Source organism: Rhinolophus ferrumequinum, chromosome 6 (assembly GCF_004115265.2).
Source record: "Rhinolophus ferrumequinum isolate MPI-CBG mRhiFer1 chromosome 6, mRhiFer1_v1.p, whole genome shotgun sequence".
Taxonomy (NCBI): Eukaryota; Metazoa; Chordata; class Mammalia; order Chiroptera; family Rhinolophidae; genus Rhinolophus; species Rhinolophus ferrumequinum.
The window spans coordinates 37,536,643-37,548,073 of record NC_046289.1 but is presented as its reverse complement, the minus strand read 5'-3'; the positions used below and the strand labels follow the sequence as shown (position 1 = coordinate 37,548,073).

The 11,431-nt window shown below is 42.6% G+C and overlaps 1 non-coding gene across 1 annotated transcript; it reads right to left on the bottom strand.

Moving 5' to 3' along the window:
* Positions 1 to 5,343: 5,343 nt before the first annotated feature.
* TRNAI-AAU (transfer RNA isoleucine (anticodon AAU)) lies at positions 5,344 to 5,417 on the bottom strand. The gene has a single exon. It is a non-coding gene; the product is annotated as a tRNA-Ile (tRNA).
* Between the last annotated feature and the right edge of the window lie 6,014 nt (positions 5,418 to 11,431).

Sequence of the window (11,431 nt, the reverse complement as noted above, 5' to 3'; positions counted from 1 at the left end):
GCAGAACTAGGGCTGAAACCGAGGTCTCAGAAATCTCCGTCCCATACTATTTCTTCTTAAAAGCATAAATAAAGCATAAGACAAACAAAACTGGTAAAATGGCCAATGTTTTATTGAGCACCTTGCCAGGCACTGTGCTAAGAGCTTTACACGTATTGTCATGTCTAAGTGTCTAGGAGGCCACACGAAAGGGACAGACACTATTACCATCTCCATTTAAAAGATTTGAGACCTGGAGAGGTTAAATCAGCTTTTGGTTGCATAACTAGTAAAGGCCAGAGGTGCAATTCTTCCCTAAGGCAACTTGGACAAGAACTTTTGAAACATATTTGAGAAGAGCGAGGTGGGTGGACGTGAGAAGTAGTTGCCCTGTCTGGTATTCCCCAGCCAACGTGAGTCCTCCTGCCGCTGTAGGAGAAGACAGTTTCCAGCACACCGACAGCCTCCCTCCTCCTGTGCACTGCAGCCCGCTTCTTCTCTGCAGGAAGGCTTTCATCTGCTCACTCCCCACCCTCCGTGGGTACACTCTGTCAACTGGAAGTGCAGGGCTCTCATTTCCCTGGGCAGCCCTTCAGTGGGGGATGGCAGTTGGTGAAGGACAGTCTCTCTGTCCTCCCATGGGGTGATTCTGAGGTATGTTCCACATGGTTTCTCAAAGGGTCTCCAGGTCTCTCGTGTGCCCACACTAATAACCTCCTCACCGATGCACAAGTTATTAGCTTTCTCCCTGTCCTATCTCACGTTCCCACTGCCTCAATTCTCCTCCCAGAGGGTACCGGCCAGATAAACTACTTATACTCAAGTCTTTGTGTCAAGACTTCTGGGTGGAGGAATCCAAACTAAGGCACCGGTTTAGAGGGTCCTATTTAGATCCTCTTCAGCCCTTGAACAGTCCAGTTAGAGGAGGAACGCTAAAGGAAGTCTGCCTTGACGCTTCTAGAGGGAAGAGGGCAAAAATGTGAAAAAGGATGTTTATAAAGATGAATATTATCAATGGTAAGAGTTGTAAGTGAAGTTAAAAAAGAAATCTTTAAAATGCCATTTGCAGTACCTTGGGAGCAGAATTTTTGGCACTATGAGCAGCAACTCCAGAGGCTTAAAGGTAGGTGGGCATATCCTGCAGCCCCTGGGTGAGGAGACGAAAGGTGGGACACCACAAAGATGAGTTCTCCTTTGACCTGTGGTATGATTCAGTCCTTCCCTGATTTTGTGCATTCACCTCATTCAGAGATAAGCTGACGCTCCTTGTGTCACAGTATTTCAAAGGCTATGACAATGGAAGGTAACACAAGCACCTTTTTGTATTTCCAAGGAGCTAACTATTTGAAGCCTAACCTGCGGTGTAAGTTCTAATGAGTTTCCCGACGGAGCTGGTTTCAATTTTTATATTCACTGGCCAGACACAAGATTTTGGTGCCTTTCTGGATGCTTTAAAGTCATAATCCCACCATGTGGGGATCTGGCATCCCATTTCAGTTAGTTTGATTTCATCTAATGCCTCTTCTAACTGAAAGTGATGGATGACATGCATTTGTTTCTTCAAAAAAAAAAAAAAAACATTAAGGTTAATTTGCTAGACATTTTTGGAGAAAATGTTCTACGTCTCTTGAGATGTCTTGTGATAATATTAGACATCCCTCTGTGTGTCCCAATTAGGGTTAACAATGGGTGCTCTAGAATCTAGAGAAAGAGCTCTCTCTAGTTTATTTGAAGTTTCAGGGAAGGGACTCTTCTTGGAAAGAAAGGGCCAGCTCAAGGCTAATCAGACTATGGACTCTTCACCCAGTTTATGTGTAAGTGGCATCAGGTTCAGGAAAGTATTAATTGGCTTGCTCAGTAGGTTGCATGTGGATGGTCCCTAACAAACATGTACTTAATCAAACTGGAAAAATATCATAAGTATAATGTATCATTAAAAGTGCGCAATTAAGATTAAGAATAATTAAAAAGTTATGACTGAAATAAAAGAGGGAGCACTGTCCCTCCAACTTGAGGGACCAACAGGTATGTGTTGTGTGTGTGAGTGTGTGGTATGCCTATGCACACACCTAATTCAGGATTTAGTGAATGTATGAGAGTGTTTTATCACCTTATGAGATTCTTGTGTGCTTTGACAGTACAACTACCCCATTTCTGAATGATGAATTCCCTCGGCACTAGGCTTTTGAGTTTGCTAGTTCTGGGTTCAAATACTGTTGTGTCATCTAGGACAAGTCACTTATCTTCTCTCAAACCCAGTTGTTTTAGATGCAAAATTAGGACAATAGTATATCTTAGCCCTAGACTTCTAGAAAGCAGAGCTCAAGGAGAGGATTAAAGTGCTGAAGCTTTAGTTGGAAGCACAAAGCCAGAGCCCTGCAGGCAAAGCGAAAACAGGAAGTGAGGTAAGGAAAGATGAGAAAACATATAATGCAATGTGCTAGTGGGCTGGCTGCCACTTTGCAACAAGTTGTTTCACAGGAAAATCCAACCAGAAGGTTTATGATCAGACACCACATCTCGGAGCCATTCATGGAAGGAAAAAAGGAGAGGGACCTATTCATGCAGTTCCCTCCTAGCTCACATCTCCTGTTGGTGAAGGTCTACCTCATTGGCTACAACTTCTCCCCAACTCCTGAGTTTCATCATCTCGCCCCTTGGTGACTACTCAGGAATCCAGATCTGATAATCTGCAGTATGGCGTTTTAGCTCAGCGTGGAAGTGGAAGGAAATTCAGAGACGATAAGGCTCAGCATGCATGAGGTGGACTCCAATCAGCCAGGGGCGCGGGGCAATGGTACCAGCAACGGTACCAGCAGTGGTGGAGTCTGAGAGATGCCTTAGGAAAGGAGCAGGTGGTCCAGAGAATGGGGCAACCACACAGTTTGTGCCCAATGCCTACTGGTATGGACCTCATTGGACTTTTGTCAGAATTGAATTCATGAAAAGTATTGAGCATAATTCCTGCTGTCACGGTGACTCTGAAACGGATGACTTGAGTTGATTATTTGCTTTGCTGCTTGTCAACTATGTAAACGTAGGGAAGTTACTTGCTTTAAACCTCAGGAGCCTCACTGTAGAATGAAAGATAATAATTGCACCTATTTTATAGAGTTGTTGGGAGGACTGAATGAGAGGAAATGCTTCGCAAAGTGCCTCGTGTGTGGTAAGTGGTCCATAAATGTTAGCGATGATGGTGACTAAGAATCAACTGTGCTTCCCTGTAAAGCAAAAATCGTCTTCCCTGGATTCCTGGATTCCTAAAGCTATTCTTCTTTAATGTCAATTATGTAAAATTGTCTATGAGGAAATCATTGGCATCTGGCATTTTTCGGTTCTGTTTCCTGTTGCATTGTTATTGTAGTTGAATTATATTAAACTTGATTTCAGTTTTTCTCAAACCCTCGGTTGCTGGCAATTTATCCAGTGGCTGGCCAGGACAGCAGCGACTCCTCTAAGAATTCCCTACACCGAGTATCAAGCAGCAAGATCTCTTAATAAACCTTGAGCCTAGGCTGAAGTTTAATGACTTTGAAGGCGGCCATAGTTGGCCAGTCAACCAAAGACACATCAACTTTATTAATAAGATTTTTGTGGAGTCCTTATCTGTTCATGCATCAGTGGGCACCATCTCCATGCAGCCCACGAACAATTTTGGTGTCTGGTTTCTGCAGTACTTTCCGAGTACAGATGAATGTGTGTCCGCGACTGTAAGTGAGCTGAGTGATTATCATCACTCAGGGCTGAAATGTCTTTCCTTATGAAAAAATAACTCATTAAATATACTTGACACCTTATGTGTTTTCTTGAGAGAAACTGAAATAAGTCACTGAAACAACTAGATGTGTATCCCAAATTCACTAGGCCTATAGGACAAATCCCAGCAACCCAGAGGCCAATGGTCTCTGAGTACCTGTGAACGCTACCTATAATTCAGAACAGGAGGCACGGAGAAGGTGCAGGAGCCAGGGTACTTCCACTAAGGGTGTACACAAAGCCATTCCCTTAGCCTCACTAGTCCTGTTCCTCCCGCCACGCATCTGTCAGCCTGTGAGACCCCTTCACTTTGCCCTAACTAGAGAGAGACCCAGCAATACATATAGACTTCTCAGTTGCTCCCCAAACCTGTTCTTTACCTGGACCAAAGAAAGTAGTTCTGTATCAGGGGACAATAATTTTCTAGCAGACTAATGCAGCTACATACCAAGAAGGTGCTAGAGATTAGTTAAAACCACGAATCAAGAGTCACTCAGGCATGATTAGAATCCTGTTCCGACACTTACTAATGCTCCAGAGACAGCTCCTGAGTCTCTGTGAGCCTCAGGTTCACAATAGGGTTGATGATGAAAAAGAAGGTGATGATAACTGCACTGTATGAAGTACTTACAATGGCCTGAGAACTGTGCTAAGTGCTTCGTGTACATTCTTTCAATTATCTTCATAACTCTTTGAGGCATAAATTAGCACAACAGCTCATGCGCTGTAAGCAGTGGGTACTACAATGCCCACTACAAATGCCATCATTACTGTTACTTCAGAAAAAAACCTCTATTCCCAGTCCCAGACACTGCTGCTAGAATGTGACAAATCTTCTCACCTGCTTTCCTGAGGCACCAAAGCCTTCCTTTTTTCTTTTTTTTGTTGTAGTGTTTTTTATATATACACATATATATACACATACACATATATGTGTATGTATATATATTTGCGATGTGCTGATAGAAAACATATTTTGTTTTATTATTCATTTCTCTGAGAGTTGTGTAGTACACGCAATTTTGTCTTAACGTTATGTAGGGATGTTGATCTGCTCTACTCCAGATTTACTTAATGGAAAGATCCAGATCAAGAACTGCTTTAAAACTGAATAAAACTTTAAAGACATAAACAAAAATAAAAGCAACAGTGACAACTATAATCTTCCCAATAATCCTGTAAAAGTTCCTCTGACTTAGGCATTGAATTTTCTTGACATTGTCGGGAGATGTTGTAATTCAAGCTGTTCTTTGTGCAATAGCTTTGTGACACTAGCTCTATTTTACCAGTGATCGGTTCTGTTAATGCAGGTGCCTGAGGAGTAGCAGTCCTGATCAAGACACGGCCGTCAACCTCTAGGAAGGTGACATTTCTACTGCCCAAAACAATATAATATCCATCTCTAGGCTTGGCTGTAATTTATTAGTAGCGTTTGGGTGGTAATTTAATTTAACCCATAATGCACCGCTTTCCAAATTACAGTATGCTAAACATCTAGTAACCTCTCTTACACAATTAAACAGGCTGCAGCCACCCTGGAGTGCTAGTTACTGATATAAAGAAGTGTTTTGTTTTTGTTTTTTTTTTAGAGGAGGGCGCAGCTCACAGTGGCCCATGCGGGGATCGAACCAGCCACCTTGGTGTTATTAGCACCACGCTCTAACCAACTGAGCTAACCGGCCACCCCTAAAGAAGCATTTTTATCACACGTAGTTTCATATATTGCATTATACTCTAAACTCCTGGACCCATCCTGGGAAATATCACAGACACAGTGTTACTCATCCTTTCCCAACGTGACATTTATTTTAGGTAAAAATTATATACAACTTATTAGGTGAGACTTTTTTTTTTTTTTCCTCATCAGGCACAGTTGCACGTAAGTACGTGCAATGCATAACTACCTTAATTTCCTTAAGGAGGTGGATATACATGCAAATAACCTAACTTCAGAAACTGCACTGCTTTTGGTACAAACTGGACAGCAGAATGACCTGGCTCAGTTGGGAGCTTTGAGCGGGGCGAGCCTGTTTGCTCACTTCAGGGAGGTTTGGTTTGGTGCTGCTGTTTAGAGGTGACCCCTCTCGAGGATTCTGAGTAAGAAGCTCATTCAAGAGCCCAGTTCAAGGAGACTCTGGTATCATCCCCTGACTGCGGTAAAACTAGGCAGAACCCAGCTTGTGAATTTGTATGTGGGATTGCTCAGGGGCAGGGGATTGGCCTGCATGACCTTACGAGGTGTTTTCTAAGTTTAATGAAATCTCTTCTGAGAGACTGACACCACCACTCTCTCTGAAAGCCAAAAGCAGATGAAGAGAAAGGGAGCCATGGATGCAGTATTTTTTAGCCAGCTCAGTAAAATGGTAAGGAGATGATTTGTAAACGTAGTGCAAATCAGAGTCACCTGTCGGGCCTATTAAAAATGCTGATGCCCTGGCCTCAGCCTGTAGACATTTTGATGTAGTCACAGGGCCTGGATCATATGTGTTTTGGTCAACTTTATTGATGTCTAATTTACAAACAATAAAATGGACTCATTTTAAGTACGACGTTCAGTTTTGATGAAAGCATGCACCCCTGTAGCCACTACCACAATACAGGTATAGAACATTTCCATCACCCAACAGCATTTCTTCTCACCCTTTGCGTTCAATGCCCCTACCCCCAAGACTCCTGGCCCCAGGCATCCAGTGATCTGCTATCTGTCACTATAGTTAGTGCCTCTTCTAGAATTTCGTAAATATAGAATCAGACAGTGTATTTTATTTTGCATCTGGCTTCTTTCTCTCATGTATCTAGATTCATCCATTTTGTTATATTTATCCTTGATTCATTCCTTTTAATTGGTAAATAGTATTCCATTGTGTGACTATTCCACAGTTTACTTATCCACTCACTTTTTGATGGGCGTCTGGGTTGTTACAGGGTTTTAGCTCTTAAAAATATAGCTGCTATGAGCAGTCATGTACAAGTCTTTGTGTGGAATTGCTGGGTCATATGATAAGCTTATGTTTAATTGTACAAGAGACTGCCAGGCTGTTCTCCAAAATGGTCGTACCACTTTTAGATTCTCACCAGCACTGTTTGAGAGTTCCAGTTACTTCATATCCTCACCACCGCTTGCTTTGTCGGTTGTTTTCATTTTAGCCACTGTAGTTGGATACCCATACTTTTAAATAAGCTCCTGGGTGATTCTGATGCCTACCAATATTTAAGAACCCTGCCTCTTATAAAATCAATAGCTTATGACACTCTAAAAACAACTGAAGCCCCGAGTCCCTTCAGCTCTGAGCCTGCCACTGCTGTCTTACCCCCGTGCTTACCCTAAGACACAGGATCTTTGAGATTTGAACTTGATTTTTTTAATCATTTAAAAACGATTCTTAGCTCGGGACTGTGTAAAACCAAGTGAGGGGCAGGATTTGGCCCACGCAGTTTGCCCATGCCTACCTTAGGCAGTCTCCGCATAACGGATGGACAAAAGCTCTTTATTTTGATATCCATCATGGTTCTCGCACCAGGAAACTTGCTCTCCTCGCATCCCCTGTTTTGCGGCCTCGCACACACTTACTCATCTCAGAATAATCTTCCTACAATGTAAACAAGGTGGAGTGTGACCTGTCCTGCCCAGCAGCTCCCTGCTCGTGCTCCAGAGCTGTGCTGTGGGGAGACCCCAGCCACAGGCCGGGCTGCCTCTGCCACTCAGGACCTCTCCGCCCTCCTCGCCCTTTCTCAACCTCAAAACCTCCGCTCTAGCCATTCCAAACCATTTGTAGCTGCTGTCTCCAGGCTGTGTTCCTTGGCCGGTTGCATTTTCGCAGGTTGGGATTCTCAGTCTCCTTTTGATCAGGCTGACTCCTGCTTGCTTTTAAGGCTCCGTGGACATTTCACCTCCTCGGCATTGTCTTTGACCATGCACCCCAGACAGACAGGCATGTGGCTTGTCGTCTCCGGGCTCCCAGCACTCAATGACCCCCAGCAAACTTGAGGCACCTTGAGGGGTGCGTCTTGTTCAAACACCCAAGACTGTGACAAACACATGGTAGATGCCCTGTGGGTATTTTAATAAATTCTCAAACATGAAGACCCACTTTTCTATACTTTATAAAACCGTAAGTGTCCTGTGTGCATTCTTTCATTGGCTTCCTTTTCCTAGTTTCCTGTGTTATTGCCGCTTTTAAATTTTAAGTTTGTAAGTGCAGACATAGAGTCTATTTTTTAGCATAGACAGTCCTTCCCCTTTCTTCCAAATACATAAAATAATTCCCTGCAGCTTGTGAATACTCCCCTGGGGCCTGTGGGCCTTCATTAGAGTAGCTCTAACCAACTTGCTTAATAGGAACCACAGAATGTCACAGAGGTCCTGTTAGGTCTCTTTTTTTGACAGATGAGGAAACTGCAGCTTCAGAAAGATGCAATAGCTTGTCCTAGGATGCTCAGCTGGTAAGTGACGAAAACAAAACAAGGGCTGGAAACCAGGCTTTGGTATGCCTAGCATTTGAATTTTTGACGCACTTTGCAAGATTAAAGTGTTGCGCTCTGAATGTAGATTTGCAATTTATGGACGAGTAGGTGTGGGTGGGTCGGGGAGTGGAGGCAGCCCTGGGAGGCTGGGCGGTGACGACCTTTAGTGCCTCACGTCTCCTGAATAGGAGTCCTTGTTTGCTAGTCCTCACAGCCCTTTTCTTGCTCCTTCAGGGTACGTATCCGTCATTCCCTTAAAACAGTGACACTCATTATAGCTGGCAAACAAATGGCTAAGAACTAGGCAACTCCAATTATTGAACTCAGCATGTGAAATCATTTAATCAGAGCTCACAAGACTGAGGGGCAGTATTAAAAAAGAAATAGGCACACTGTCTGGTCCCCAGAATGAACGCTTTTCAGGAGAGAAGAGAGCTTATATTATTTATTGTGGCAGGAAGAAGATATACTGTAGTATTTCAGTGAGAAAAGGACAAGATGATAAGAACTCGGGAGAGTAGGATTTCACTTGAACTCCATTCCCGATTTCTTTTTTCAGTTTAGTTTTAGAGCAATTATTTCATTGTTGTATAACTCAATTTCCTGGTAGTAACATAGAACCACTGCTATTTTGTATCTTTTAAGGTCTCTTTTGCTACTGCCCTGGAACCTGGGGCAATATTTCTGTATCATCCTGCATTCATCCAAACGGTTGTATTTACACAAAGACCAAAAGGACTTCATTTAAAGATGGTTTCAGATGTGAGATGTATGCCCTCATGGTGGTTGCCCTGTGCACACAGATTCATTTGAATGTGTGCATACACCTTCTAAGCCATAAGCATATGTTTAACAAGTAATTTTGTGTTCACCACCCTTTGCCTTTTTTTTTTGTTTGTTTGTTTTTTGTTTTTTTTTTGTGGTATAGGCAGCCTTTTGTCAATTGTGACATTGTAGGGGATGAAGAAGCATTGTGCTGGGAAGTGGACTAATTGGAAAATACACTGAAGAGTGTTTCAGAGATGCTGAAGGTGACAACAGTCCTTCCTTCGCATCCTTTCCAGCTTCTTTTGGTCACCACTTGAGAAGGAGCCTTCCAAGAGCTAAGGGCACACAGGAACAGGAAGCTGCAGGAGGACAGCCAGCCTTCTCACCAACCATCATTCTTTGCAACGGGCACACACATGAGCTCCGCACAGTCCCTTTCTTGTCTCTCCGGAGGAGTTGCTAAAACATATAACATCATTTGGAAAACATGAGCGCTGTTTGGCCTCAAGAATCTTTCATATTGTTTTCTGAGGGGGAAAGAAACCCCAAATTAACACTTTCCTTCTGATAGACTTAAAGAAATAAATGCACAATAGTGGGACATTTGATACGAGATCAGACAATTAATTTCACAAACTTGTTGCAATGATATTGCTAAACTTTTTTGATGTCAGAGGGATTATTCATTATGAATTTGTACCAACTGGACAGTTAACCAAGTTTACTATTTGGAAGTGCTGAAAAAGCTGTGTGAAAAAGTTAGACGACCTGAACTTTTTGCTAACAATCCATGGCTCTTGCATCACGACAATGCACCAGCTCACACGGCACTGTCGGTGAGGGAGTTTTTAGCCAGTAAACAAATAACTGTATTGGAACACCCGCCCTACTCACCTGATCTGGCCCCCAGTGACTTCTTTCTTTACCCGAAGATAAAGGAAGTATTGAAAGGAAGACATTTTGATGACATTCAGGACATCAAGGGTATGATGGCCATTCCAGAAAAAAAGTTCCAAAATTGTTTTGAAGGATGGACTAGGCGCTGGCGTCGGTGCATAGCTTCCCAAGGGGAGTACTTTGAAGGTGACCATAGTGATATTCAGCAGTGAGGTATGTAGAATTTTTTTCTAGGATGGGTTCGCGTACATAATTGTCAGACCTTATATTTCATACATATGGCAAATGACCATATGGAATATACTTTCCTCAAAACATACAGTCATGTGCTAAGATCTAATATCTCCATTATATAAAAGTAATTTTGCTTAAATGCTACCCAGAAAGCCCTTTTGTACTTTATTTTTTTTCTCTTTCAGTCCTCTCAGAGATAGTTTTAAGAGGCTACATACTAGCCACACATTGCATAGACAGCCAAGGTTGGTAGTGTGCAGTATGGATGGTGCAGGAATTGTTGGGGATTCAACACACTTTTATGGTTCATGCAGCCTTCAAGAAGCCTGGACTTTGAATCAGGTCTTTTAATTAGACTTGATAAGGATTTTAATATATGCTGTCTCTCCCTTTTCATTTGAGTTGAACTCTTTGGGGTCTGATGTCAGAGAAGGAAATAGGAGTCCTTTGTCCTGCACAAAACATCATATTCTCACTGTTTGGATAACAGGACCTGGAGGGAAAGGAGGGCTAACAGGAGGCCAAGGGTAAGTGGCGAGCATTAATCATGTTAATTTGATCAAACAGAATCACAGAGTCAGTAAGTCACTTTTTTTTTTTTTTGCTCTCCATATAAGTTTATTTTTTGCTGATTTTTTTCTTTCTGTCTCTTTTGTTTTTTAGTCTCTATTGCTTTTTTCCCCCCTTTATTTCTCCCCCCAGAAGGTCCCCCTCCCATATGTAAAAGACACGTTTTGAGAACTCATTCCCAAGAGAAAAGTCATTCCCAGGAGAAAACATACTAAACCACAATTTGACTTTAGGCCTGATGCAGCTAACAAATGGTCTTTTTAAATATTCTGATCAGGGGCTTGGAAAACAGGGGATTTAAGACTTCAGCCCAGAAGAGTATGATTAACTTTGAGTGGATATGGTAGTTCTGGCCACTATTTTAGATGTTCTAATTGGCAGTTTAAAAATAACAGAGTTGCAGTCCCTTCTTCTGCCTTATTCCCTTTGTGCATTGTATTTAAGGAGTCTTAAGGTTTCTGGGGCGCGCCTGGGAACCATGAGTCCATGGGTGCTCCCCTACCATCTCCCAGGTCTGCCTGACTCTGCCCTGAAATACCACGAGCGTAATAAAAACTTGTGTTTTCTTAGGAATGCTTGCAGCCTCTGACTCACAGACGTAGTACCTTTCCTTCTTTAATAACCAGGTGCTTAAGGGATGTGCTTCAATGATGATATTCAATGAAATCCCTTTCTGGGCACCTTAAGCTTCCAGCTGAAATGCATCATTTTCTTGCCAGGTAATAAGTACTTTAGGATGTCGTCAAGAAAAGGAAAACACTGA